The following is a 13,508-nucleotide window of genomic DNA, read 5'->3' as shown; positions in this document are numbered from 1 at the left end:
GGATCATTAAGTAGACGAAGTGAAGGAATTCTGCTGCCTAGGCAGGAAAATAACCCGTGATGGACGGAGCAAGATGGACATAAAAAGCACACTATTACTGGCAAAGAGGACATTTCTGGCCAAGAGAAGTATCAAACATAGGCCTTATTCTGAGGAAGACATTTCCGAGAACGGACATTTGGAGCACAGCACTCTATGGTAATAGGTAAAATGGAAAACAAGTGAATCGAAGTATCTGATATGTGATGCTGCAAAAGAATTTGAATATTGTGTGGACAGATTAGGTAAGGAATGAGGAAGTTCTCCGCAGAATCGGGAAGGAAAGGAATATATGGAAAACACTGACAAGAAGAAGGGACAGGGTGATTGGATGTCGGTTGAGACATCAGAGAACATCTTCCATGGTAGCAGAGGAAGCTGTACTGAGCAGAAACTATATAGGGAGAAAGAGACTGGAATACATACAGTGAATAACTTGAGATGTAGTCAGAAGTTTGTTGATTTAAAAAAAAATGCCGATCCATTAGGCTAGCACGTAGATAAAGGCATAACGTTATAATCTACTTATCTACTTCATTGATGATCTCTAGCACGTAGTTGAAATCAATTGATCATACATCCAGTTCCGCTAGAGTTACCGTGTGTTTCTTTTTCAGAACATTATCCAGCTCAGTTTGTTGTGCCATAGCGGCGAAACAAAGTCACATTTTCTAAGAGGAATTGCGTGATGTTGAGTGCCTGGCACCACAACCAAGAACTCGCGCACCTTACTTTGTAACCACGCATCTGGACAAGGGTAGAAATGCAATAGTGTGTGTCGTTTCCAAGAAATCGTTCAGGTAACCGCCTTAACTGTTTTAAATAAACAACGGTCAGATGGAGATTTGAATACCACCCGCCCAGAGATTGAGATCACTTTTTTAATTACTACTCCATCCTATCCGTTAAGTATGAGCAAGGTTTTCTTGCCTCATCAGTAGGTTTTTAGCTCCTTGGCCTTTTTTTCCCCACACATTATCAAAATGTTACTGGAACAGTTCTGTTATACACCGTGTTTCCGAAAGGATGAGCGAAAATGAAACAGGACAAGAGAATGCTCCACTGAACAATTCGAGGTAGGGAATCCAGCTTGAGGAGATGGAAATAAACTTGTCTACCGCTTTGCCTAACATTACTGGTTTCCACCTTATTTGCGACTAACATGTGTACAAGATTCCACGTACTGTGCTGTTTTTTTACATGTACATTCTTTATATCCAGGAAGGAAACAAGGAGCACGAGCCTGATCAATAGGAAATCTACATGGCCGTCTGAATGACTACCTGTACTTGACGCTCATTCAAAGAGTTCTACCCGTGTTGTTGGAGAGCGCACCCTTGACTGTACCTGAGAGGATGTGGATACAAATGACGGTGCACCGTCTCACTTCAGTGTGGATGTCCGCAACCATTTCAGTGCTGTGTATTTCCTGGTCGCTGGACTGACATGGGAAGTCCTATTCCACGACCTGCGAGGTCACCTGACCTGAATCCACTTCATTGTTTTCTATGGGAATATTTGAAGTCACTTGTGTATGAGATCCCAGTGTAATTAGTTGCCAGAATTGTAGCTGCCTGCGATGTGATTCGACACACAACGAGGATATTTGTCGGGGTGCGACAAAATCTTGTTGGCTGAATTCATGCTTGCACTGAGGCTGATGGCCATCAGTTTCAACACATTTTCTAAGATATAGTACAAATGGTACGTTCATTGTGTTAGTGATGGTACTTGCAGTTAACTGTCACTAATGTAAATAAGAAAGTATACAGTAATGCGATTTTATTGCTATCGTCTCCTTAAGCTGACCTCAAATTGTTCAGTGAAGGATGCTCTATGTTCTGTTGCATTTTTGCACGTTCTTGAGGCAACATCCTTTACAGCAGGCCTTAGGAACCGTAAGTTATTACTCTTATGAATGACAACGACAACAGAGCATTTGTTAGTACGAGGGCAGTTCAATAAGTAATGCAACACATTTTTTTTCTCGGCCAATTTTGGTTGAAAAAACCGGAAATTTCTTGTGGAATATTTTCAAACATTTCCGCTTCGTCTCGTATAGTTTCATTGACTTCCGACAGGTGGCAGCGCTGTACAGAGCTGTTAAAATGGCGTCTGTAACGGATGTGCGTTGCAAACAACGGGCAGTGATCGAGTTTCTTTTGGCGGAAAACCAGGGCATCTCAGATATTCATAGGCGCTTGCAGAATGTCTACGGTGATCTGGCAGTGGACAAAAGCACGGTGAGTCGTTGGGGAAAGCGTGTGTCATCATCGCCGCAAGGTCAAGCAAGACTGTCTGATCTCCCGCGTGCGGGCCGGCCGTGCACAGCTGTGACTCCTGCAATGGCGGAGCGTGCGAACACACTCGTTCGAGATGATCGACGGATCACCATCAAACAACTCAGTGCTCAACTTGACATCTCTGTTGGTAGTGCTGTCACAATTGTTCACCAGTTGGGATATTCAAAGGTTTGTTCCCACTGGGTCCCTCGTTGTCTAACCGAACACCATAAAGAGCAAAGGAGAACCATCTGTGCGGAATTGCTTGCTCGTCATGTGGCTGAGGGTGACAATTTCTTGTCAAAGATTGTTACAGGCGATGAAACATGGGTTCATCACTTCGAACCTGAAACAAAACGGCAATCAATGGAGTGGCGCCACACCCACTCCACTACCAAGAAAAAGTTTAAAGCCATACCCTCAGCCGGTAAAATCATGGTTACAGTCTCCTGGGACGCTGAAGGGGTTATTCTGTTCGATGTCCTTCCCCATGGTCAAACGATCAACTCTGAAGTGTATTGTGCTACTCTTCAGAAATTGAAGAAACGACTTCAGCGTGTTCGTAGGCACAAAAATCTTAACGAACTTCTCCTTCTTCATGACAACGCAAGACCTCACACAAGTCTTCGCACCCGAGAGGAGCTCACAAAACTTCAGTGGACTGTTCTTCCTCATGCACCCTACAGCCCCGATCTCGCACCGTCGGATTTCCATATGTTTGGCCCAATGAAGGACGCAATCCGTGGGAGGCACTACGCGGATGATGAAGAAGTTATTGATGCAGTACGACGTTGGCTCCGACATCGACCAGTGGAATGGTACCGTGCAGGCATACAGGCCCTCATTTCAAGATGGCGTAAGGCCGTAGCATTGAATGGAGATTACGTTGAAAAATAATGTTGTGTAGCTAAAAGATTGGGGAATAACCTGGTGTATTTCAATGCTGAATAAAACAACCCCTGTTTCAGAAAAAAAATGTGTTGCATTACTTATTGAACTGCCCTCGTAGATGATGAAAGGAAATGTTTGTGAAATTATCAGGAGCTTGTCCTCGATAGACATTTATATTAAGAAAAACACCCTATAGCTGTTTGGACAATAGCCAGAACAGAGAAAAAAATGGAAGAGTATTTAAAATCGTTAGCAAAGACGGCTAACTTGTCGCTGTTGGAAGGGCTCAGTACGTCTGAACCATGCGGTCAGCTGATGAGGTGTAAGCACGTTAGCTTGCCGGATAGTAAGAGGCGAGGGACGCGAATTGCAATCCGCAACACAGTAGCTTCGGTTCCCGGTTTGGTGGCTGCCAAGGAGAGGAAAGACTCCTTATAAAACCTTCCTGTGGCAGTAAATCTCGATCACAGACCGTAAACAGATCAACGTGGAAGCTGCTCGGTTTGCTTGAAAGGCTTGCGGCACTATTAAGAGTGTCTCAGGAGTAGTGATATCTTTGGAAAAAGTTACTGACAGATCAATCTCTGATGGTGGACGAAAAGTCGATCTTTGCAACAAAGTGAAATAGCACTCTGAAGAAACCAAACAACATCTGTATTTTTTAACAAAATACTAACGGTTTGTTCTATAACAGTACAAAACAGACGTGGCTCACATCATTGATACTACTGGTAGAGCTACAGGTTTAGGTACATTTGGCGACTACTGTACTTCGATTTTTCTACCAAATGGAAGTATGACTTTAAAAGAAAGTGGAAGTATGTGTATTAGTTCTGTATAACAGGACAAAACACAAGTGGCTCACTTATGGGACTATTAATCTAATTTACAGGGTAAGGTGCACTTAGTCATGACTCTAGTTGGCGCTCTATACCAAAGTAGAACATCACTTTAAGAAACCAAAATACGTAAAGATTTGTTCCTACGTACAACACTATTAAACACATGCAACGTACTTAGTGGTGCTAGTGATTTAACTTACAGATTAAGGTCTCTTGGTGACTACTGACTTTCTCTGTTGCATTTTGGACACTACATGAGGCTTCGATTAAGTAACATAGTGAACAGTAGTTTTACATTTGAGTGTAGTATACATTCGTATAGGAAATAAAACAGGGCTGCCATCCACTTTCAGCTACTTTTCTAAGTCAACCACTAACTTTATTGACCCCTGCTACGAGATTCATTTCCTCTTGCAGCACAAAATGTTTTTCATCTTCTGCTGATAAAGCCAACTTCTACCTCCGTAAAGTATATGTTCGCATTCAATAGTCTTCCACAATTTTGCATCAGATAAAACACACCATCCATTCTGCAGTTATAAATTACAGTTTCAAGTCGGATAATGGCATGTTATTTAGCCAGCTGGAAGACGTAAAAATTATTTGTAGAGTCATGTCAGGGCATTATATAACATGTTAAGATGCTTCACAATGTCTGGGCTTGTGATTTGACATATAAATTTATTACACTTTTTATTCTTCAGTTGGAGATCATCCTGATTAAACTCACTCTTCAAGCGGTCTTATCATTGTTCGCAGTCACGTTGCTGTTTCCTTGGTAGTACTCTCGCACACAGAAGTCATGGTTTTATGCTATTACTCATTCCTGGTTTGTTAAAAATCCCAGCAAAATCAGTAAAAACTTGCGTTAAATCCAGAATCAAAAGGTGCTAGTTGTGTACATGTAGTTGTGTAAGTAACTCAGGACGATCATCAGGGAGCATTTACCGCTTGGTAAATTGTTAAATACACCATAATTAACTTCTTTAACTTTATCTTAGAGATGGTTCTTTCTTTAACTGTTCTTGACAGTCCGCTTATATACACCTGCTTCCCTCTGACAGCAGGCAGATACACGTGCATTCTGAATCTCTGCAATATGCGAAATAAGACACATACGTGAACAAATTTCGACTAGTATGAGTTCTTGTTGACTAAACATACATAAATATCTTAGCATAGTTACCCCATACATCACATGCATGTGGTAATGAGGATTGTATAGGGACTGCAAGCATGTGAGGACAGGGTGGGGGGGGGGGGGGGGGGATGTGCTAAGATTTTGGCAGCAGGGTCTAAGTAAAATCTGACCTGTTTAAACTTCTGAGTGTCTTATTTCTCATATTACAGAGATGCAGGATGCACATGTACCAAGGAAACAGCCATGTGATTGCTGTTGAATGCCTAGAAAACCTAGTTTCTAACTTACATGAATGTGTACTAATTTCAGATTTACAACTACTGCTCAGCATGTTCATCTGCGTCCTGCAGATTCCAATACCTGACAGCATACCCCTGTTCTCGTCAAGTGTATCTTAGCCTGAAAATTATAATGATAGTGCCAGTAATTGAGTCACATGTGTTTGTACCGTTATAGAATAGATGTTTTCGTACATTGACAAATAACACAGAATAGTTTTTGCTTACTAAATGTGCTCTTTTACTTTGGTACAAGAATGAACTATAATCGTCGCTAGGTTTACTGAAAGGTCAGTCTTGTCAATTGTAACATATATTAAGACACGTGTGTTTTGTATTGTTCTAGACTAATAATAAAAATAACTGTTGGTTTCTTTAAAGTGTTATTTTCCTTCCCAGAAAGATTGAAGTATACTAACCACCAAATGTACCTTAAGCTGTACGTCAGATTATTAGTGGCATTAAGTGAGACATCTATGTTCTATGGTGTTATATAACAATAAAAAAACATTTTTGGTTACTTTAAAGTATTTTTGCTTCGGCGTAAAGATAGAAGCTTCGTTGTCATCAAGTGTGTCGTAACCTGTAAGTTACGCCTATAGTGTCAATAAAGTGGGACACATATGTTTTGTACTGTTGTAGTAAGGAATTAAAGACAATTTATAAGGAAGGAAGGAAGGAAAGAAGAAAAATTGCGTTTAATATCCCGTTGCCGTCGAGGTTATTATAAATGGAGCAGAAGCTCGGACTGCATCAAGGATAGTGAAGGAAATCGGCCATATCGTTGAACCATCACAGCACTTGCTTAGAGCGATTTAGGGAAATCACAAAAACCTAAATCTGGATTGGCAGAAGTGGGTTTGAACCATTGTCCTCCCGAATGCGAGTTCAGTTTGCTAATCTCTGCACCACCTCGCTCGGTGATAGTTTAGACCAGGGACTGATATTGTGACACTTAAATTCAGGGCCCAGAGTCGTATTCTTTGTGGTAAGTGTACTTTAACCTACAAGATATACCAGTAATGTCAATAGAGTGAGCCTTATATACATCATACAGCCATAAAACCACAATACAGAACAATTTAGACACGGATTTTAATTTGAGGGTCCATTGTGTCTCGCAATAAGATCGAGCTAATATTTCAGTGCCAAATGGAGTACTCTAAGAGGGAGGGATACGCCTCTATTGGCTGTTTCGTTTTAGTGGCCAGTAAAATTTTCGGTGCGATTTGGAGATCTATATATGTTTTGGTTCACTCAGAAGCTCGCTGACCGCCCTATTTCCAAGAAAGGTGGCTTTCGCAGGAGGAGGGATGTAAGAGTGGAGGGGAGAGGAGTTGGGAATGTTGTTGTAACCTGTTTGTCTAGTCACAGTAACTTTCTTTTTTTGGGGGGGGGGGGGGAGTAGGACGCGTTGCCAGCAATCGGATTAGCAGAGAAAGCTGGCCACCGACTGCAGGGGGCTCAGAGATCTAACTAGTGTTATAGCATATTTGGGAATCCAGAGATCGAACTAGCAGGACAATGTGGTCATCGACTGCAGTAAGTATGCCAGATATAGGTTGGAGCTAATTTGGTGCAAGAGACCAAACAGGGAGGTCATCGGTCTCATCTGATGAGGGATGGATGGGTTAGGAAGTCGGTTGTAGCCTTCAAAAGGAACCATCCTGGCATCTGCCTGAAACGATTTAGGGAAATCGCAGGAAACCTATATCAGGATGGCCGGACGCGGGATTGAACCGTCATCCTCCCGAATGTGAGCCCAGTGTGCTAACCAGCCGCCACCTCCCTCGGTCCGACTACAGCGTTGTCCAGTGGAGGCCACCCAAACTCGCTGAGGTAACGATCGACGATAGTGCTGGCAGGTGGAGACAGTCTGAATTCACCATTCTGGCTGATCAGCTCCATCTCATGGTACAATGTTAGGTCTCCAGTGGTTATGCTGTATTGCAAGGCGGCGTAGCTCCTGTTCACACAGCTCTCATGGTCCACAACTGGATTTCTAACCACAAGGATGAATTTTTGCGTCTTCTCTTACCATCACAGCCACCTGAACATCATATAAGCTTTATGGTCTACTTTGTAGAGAAGGCTGTGTAACCATTATCCTCTTCATCATCTTCACCTAACTTGCCACTAATTTAAGGAAGAATGGTATAAGATTCCCTTGAAAACCATACAAGATCTGTACCTATCCATTCAGAGACGACTGGAAGCTGTTTTTAATGCAAGTGGGTTGCCTACACAGTATTAGGCATAGTAATGAGTTGTGTTTTAAGTGTTTCTACATTTTTTCTAATCCCTATAAAGGGCCCCCAGTTCTCTCGCTATATAGTGCGTCCTCTAGCCTGCTGCAGTGTCTGAGACATTAGCGAGAAGCTGAATCAAATGCTAGATGTTAGTATGCAGTGGTGTTTCTGGGTCACTAAATTGAATTCAGACTGTCTCCACCAGCCGGCGCTATCGTAGTTCGCTACCTCACCGAGTTCGGGTGGCCTCCACTGGGCGACGCTACAGTCGGTAGCCTCAGTGCCCTACTAGTTGGATCTTTGGATTCCCAAATACGAACAAAACTAGTTAGATCTCTGACCCCCTGCAGTCGGTGGCCAGCTTTCTCTGCTATTCCGATTGCTGGCAACGCGTCCTAACCCCCCCCCCCTCCCCCCCAAAAAATATACTGTAACTGGCCAAACAGATTACAACATCATGCCCAACTCCTCTCCCCATCCTCTCTGTCATCCATTCTCCTACGCAAACCACCTTTCTTGGAAATAGGCTGGTCAACGAGCTTCTGAGTGATCAAAAACGTATATAGATCCTCAAATTGCACCCAAAATTTTGCTGGCCAATAAAACGAAACACTCAATAGGGTGTATCCCTCCCTGTTGGAGTTATCTGGCACTGAAATATTAGATCTATCTTATTGCAAGGCACAATGGACCCTCACATTAAATTCCATATCTAAACTCAATGTGGTGACTCAGAAACACCATTGCATACCTACTTATAGCATCTGATTCAGCTTCTCCCTAATGTCTCACATTGGCAGTAATGCCACCTTGTAGAGTAGTCATGGCACCAATTGAATACTGCAATATGATTTCCCAAATCATCATTGAACCCCTCTCCACGTTTCACTCTTGGCACGTAAGCTCGATCAGAGCATCAGACCAAATGACATTCTTCCATTGCTCCATAGTTCATATTGCATGGCTTCGGGTCTTTTAATCACTGATGTATGATTTTGGAATCCCAGCTCGCCATGCAGTTTCCTGCTTCTGGAGATCCTTCCATGCTGAGAGGTTTCGTGCGTGCGACACTCGGTTCTTCAGTGACTTTTACAGTTGTCGTCCTCTTATTTTTCGTCACAGTCCGCTTCAATCACAGTCCCTGTCGGTCACTCAACTCAAACTTTCGTCCGTGTTGAGCCTCAGCGGTTGGTGTTTTTCCTCTGTCTGTATGCAGTACAAATATTTGTCTAGGAGCACCAAACAGTTCGGCTACCTTTGCTACAGAAGTATCAACCATACGAACGCTAGTAATTTTTCCACGCTCGAATTCACTTAGCTCCGACATAATCAATTCATAATCAAACAGAGCACTGTTCTTACCACGAGTGGTACTGGCAACGTACTGAGGACATTACAGGGATGTCATCCATGGTCAGATACAACAGCGCAACCTGGAGGCGAGCATTTGCATCTGCAATTAATTGAAGCATACATTTTTTGGGGTGTTTCCATAATTTTATGGAGCTCCTTTACACACAACATTGGAAGTTGCTCAAAACTGTCTTTTAGACTGAATATGTTGCTGTTGTTGATGTTGTGGTCTTCAGTCAAAAGACTTGTTTGCTGCAGGCCTCCATGGTACTCTATCCTGTGCAAGCCTATTCGTCTTCAAGTAACTACACAAACTTACTTACTTCTGAATCTGTTTAAAGTGTTCATCTCTTGAACTCTCTATACGACTTTCAGCCCACCACAATTCCCTCCATTAATAAACTGCTGATCCCTTGACGTCTCAGAATGTGTCCTATAAACCAGTCACTTCTTCTTGTCGGGTTATACGATAAATTTATTTTCTCCACCATTCTGTTCAGCACCTCCATTTTACGTACGTTATCTAACCATCTAATCTTTAGCATTCTTCCGTAGTACCACGTTTCGACAGCTTCTACTCTCTTCTTATCTAAACTGTTTATTGTCCATGTTTCACTTCCATACATGGCTACACTCCATACTGAGCTGTGCTCACTCCCAACGATGCATTTTCGTGAACTTTGCTGTATATCTGTGTTTGGTTTCCAGCCCTTGTTGCGGTTACGTCGTAGTTCTTGTTCCTTCTACGTGTGGCAGCAGTGATGTGTATTGATATTTGCGCCGTGTACCATCTTTGGGTTGGTGCATATAATTTCCAGCTAGGGGGTCTGGAGGCAGTCGGTCGGTTGATGCGGACGACGGAAGCCATCCCCGCGCGGTGCAGTCGGCTGGGGCTGCTGGCAGCCCCTGCGCAGTGTTGGAGCGTGTGTGGGTGGGGCTGTCCGATCGCTACGAGCTTCGTGGTTCACCGACCCAGGGCGTCACAGTTGATTAGTGGTTTCAACTACCCAAGCCACGTCCTTTCATGTTGTGGTGGTTCGTTTCGGTGGTTTGGTGTTGGGGAGGTTTTCCTGTGACTTTTCTGCAGTATTTCAAATGGTTCAAATGGCTCTGCGCACTATGGGACTCAACTGCTGTGGTCATTAGTCCCCTAGAACTTAGAACTACTTAAACCTAACTAACCTAAGGACATCACACACATCCATGCCCGAGGCAGGATTCGAACCTGCGACCGTAGCAGTCGCACGGTTCCGGACTGCGCGCCTAGAACCGCGAGACCACCGCGGCCGGCTGCAGTATTTCCTGTGAGTATTTCTACTGCTGAAATGTAGCCGCCATGTGGTGCATTTAACTATTTTGATTGACTACAGTTCGAGTGCACCAGTGGAATTTTCAGTTTTGTGGTCGTTAGTGTTCTGGTTACCTGCCCTGGGCACTGACGTCAATTCAGGCAGTATTCTTTTGGGTGAAGTTAACTATATTGCCGTGTTTCAAATTCAAGTGTACCAGCGGAATTGTTTCTGCCTAGTGGCCGCTGGTGTTCCGGTTACCTGCCCTGGCCACTAACGTAATTGCAGGCAGCGTCCTTTCCTCATCTGTTGTCGCTGTCCAGCATGGTGTGTACTTTTGACAGCTAATACATACTCCATTGTGGATCATCCCGTTTGTAACCTTTTCTTTTTGACTTCTCATATACTGATTGATGGGAAACAAGTCGTTGTGTCGGTCGGTCCGTGGCTGTCTCCTGGTTGGGTTCTGACGGATCACGTGCAGTCAGGCTCTCTACCTGTCTCGCCTAAGTGACCGAGGGCAGACCGACCGCCCTGGAGGCTTCTGATTGCCACCGGTGTTTGATTATCTGTTTTTAGCTGCTTCAAATGTAAGGCTTATGGTCTTTTTTTTCATTTTTCTTAAAAATTTTGCAAAATTAATTCATAAATTTATCTTTCAAGCTTAAACATTGCGGCCTTCTGCCTTTGAAAGATTATGGTAATAAATTTCAAAATTCTGAAACTTAATTGTGGCCTTCAGCCAATGGTATTGCACCTTGCATATCTTTGTTCGATCTGCTTTGTCTGAAGATTTTCCACGTAGCCGTGATATGTTTTTTTATTTATTTCATTTTCCTTTAAATTGCATTTCTATCTTGTTGGTTTTTAAGATTTCTTGTTTTTAAACATTCTGGCCTTCTGCCTTTAAAAGTCTATGGTAATATATTCTAAAATTTTGGAACTTAGTTGTGACCTTCAGCCTTTTGTATTGCACCTTCCGTATGTTTGTTCTATCTACTTTGCTGTGATATTTTTTTAGTTATTTTATTGCTGTCTTAATTGGATTTTTATCTTGTTTATTTGTTAAGATTTCTTGTTTGGAGGCTTTCAGCCGTGAAAGAGTTGCATTCGGTAACGGTCCGGCTATGTTCGATTTGGCTGTAAAAGTGTTATTAAATTCCAATAAATTACAATTAGAAGGTGAAACTGACCCAAACATAATATGGCCCTTTCCACAATCCTAATTACCTGTTCTGCCAAGCGGGTTTAGTGGGCGTATCACATACAAATACTTTCAGAAAGGACTTCCTGACATTTAAATCTATACTTGATGTTAACAAATTTCTCTTCTTCGGAAACGCTTTTTTTGTTATCACCAGCCTACATTTTATAGCATCTCTATTTTGACCATCATCAGTTATTTTGCTGCCAAAATAGCAAAACTCATTTACACCTTAAGTGTCTCGTTTCATAATCTAATTCCCTCGCACCATCTTATTTGATTCGACTACATTCCATTACGCTGGTTTTTCTTTTGTTGGTATTCATCTTATATCATCCTTTGAAGATGTTGTTCATTCCTGTCAACTATTCTTCCAAGTCCTTTGCTGTGACTGAAAGTTTTAGCATGTCATCCGAAAATCTCAAAATTTTTATTTATTCTTCCTGAACTCCAATTGCTACCCCAAATTTTTCTTTGGTTTCTTATACTGCTTGCTCAGTGTACAAACTGGATAACATCGGGGAAAGGCTGCAGGTACAACACTGTCTCACGACCTTCTCAACAACTGGTTCCCTCGCATGCCCCTCGACTCTTGTAACGACCGTCTGGTTTATGCGGAAGTTATAAATGGACTTTCGCCTCCCCTATTTAGTCAGTACTGTCAAGTCTACAATCGCTGTAAACATAGGTTCGCCTTTCTGTAACATATATTCTAAGGTAAGTCGTATGGTCAGTAGTCTCCGAAATACAAACTGATCTTCACAGGGAAAGGTTTGTAAAAGTTCATTAATTTTTTTGTAAAGAATATCTTGCAACTATGACTCGTTAAATTGATATTTCGGTAATATTCACATCTGTCATCAACTTGTAACACTATTATCGATATCATCTATAATAGTCTTATCTAACTACTCTGTCTATTTTTACTTATTGTGATTTCTGTATAAATATGATGTAACATACATGTAAAATGTTTAATTGATTATTTATGTTAATTTATGTAACGGTAATTAATGTGAGTGTAATGTCGAAAGTAACGAAGTGTAAAAGAATGAAAATGCTATATTTTATCGCTTCATGCATAGGCCAAGTAGATAAGTAGATTTGTAATCACGTAAAACTTGGAGGGAAGTCCCTCTGGAACACACACACTAGGCGGGAATAGAAAAGGTGGATCTGGTGGTCGAACTGCAAAGCTCCTTTGTGGCGCAGAAGATCGACGCTGCCACCATCTTAATCTCAAATTATCAGTTGGGTACTGTATAGCTGCATGAACCAATTATATGGTTTCATTTTCAGTAATAATTCTTGTTGTGTCACCGCCAGACACCACACTTGCTAGGTGGTAGCTTTAAATCGGCCGCGGTCCATTAGTACATGTCGGACCCACGTGTCGCCACTGTGTGATCGCAGACCGAGCGCCACCACAAGGCAGGTCTCGAGATACGGACTAGCACTCGCCCCAGTTGTACGGACGACGTAGCTAGCGACTATACTGACGAAGCCTCGCTCCTTTGCCGAGCCGATAGTTAGAATAGCCTTGAGCTAAGTCAATGACTACAACCTAGCAAGGCGCCATTAGTAACATTGCATGTATGTAAAGAGTCTCACTTGTATCGCCACAATCTCCAGTTGTACCAAAAGGATGGATTAAAGTTAAGTATTCCAGAAGCTACGTACTTTTCTTTATAGCATTCATTACGTATCCTGTTTCAGACCTCACGCCCATCTGCGTGAGCGTAGCGCGTGCCTTTCGGCTTCCTCTCATTGTGTCTAGGCTGTCTTGTCTAGACACAACAATTCTGTATTCCGCAACTATGTGTTGAGGCACCGTATTTTATCCTTAGTATTTACCTAGACAGGGTTCTATCTCTAGTGCTACGTTGAATCCGAGCATCCTATTTCACTGAACTCGAAATCAATTATTTTCCTTAACAAAA

This window comes from Schistocerca serialis, chromosome 8, assembly GCF_023864345.2.
Source record: "Schistocerca serialis cubense isolate TAMUIC-IGC-003099 chromosome 8, iqSchSeri2.2, whole genome shotgun sequence".
In the NCBI taxonomy this organism is placed as follows: domain Eukaryota; kingdom Metazoa; phylum Arthropoda; class Insecta; order Orthoptera; family Acrididae; genus Schistocerca; species Schistocerca serialis.
The sequence above is the reverse complement of the archived record's forward strand: the minus strand, read 5'-3'. Positions refer to the sequence as shown.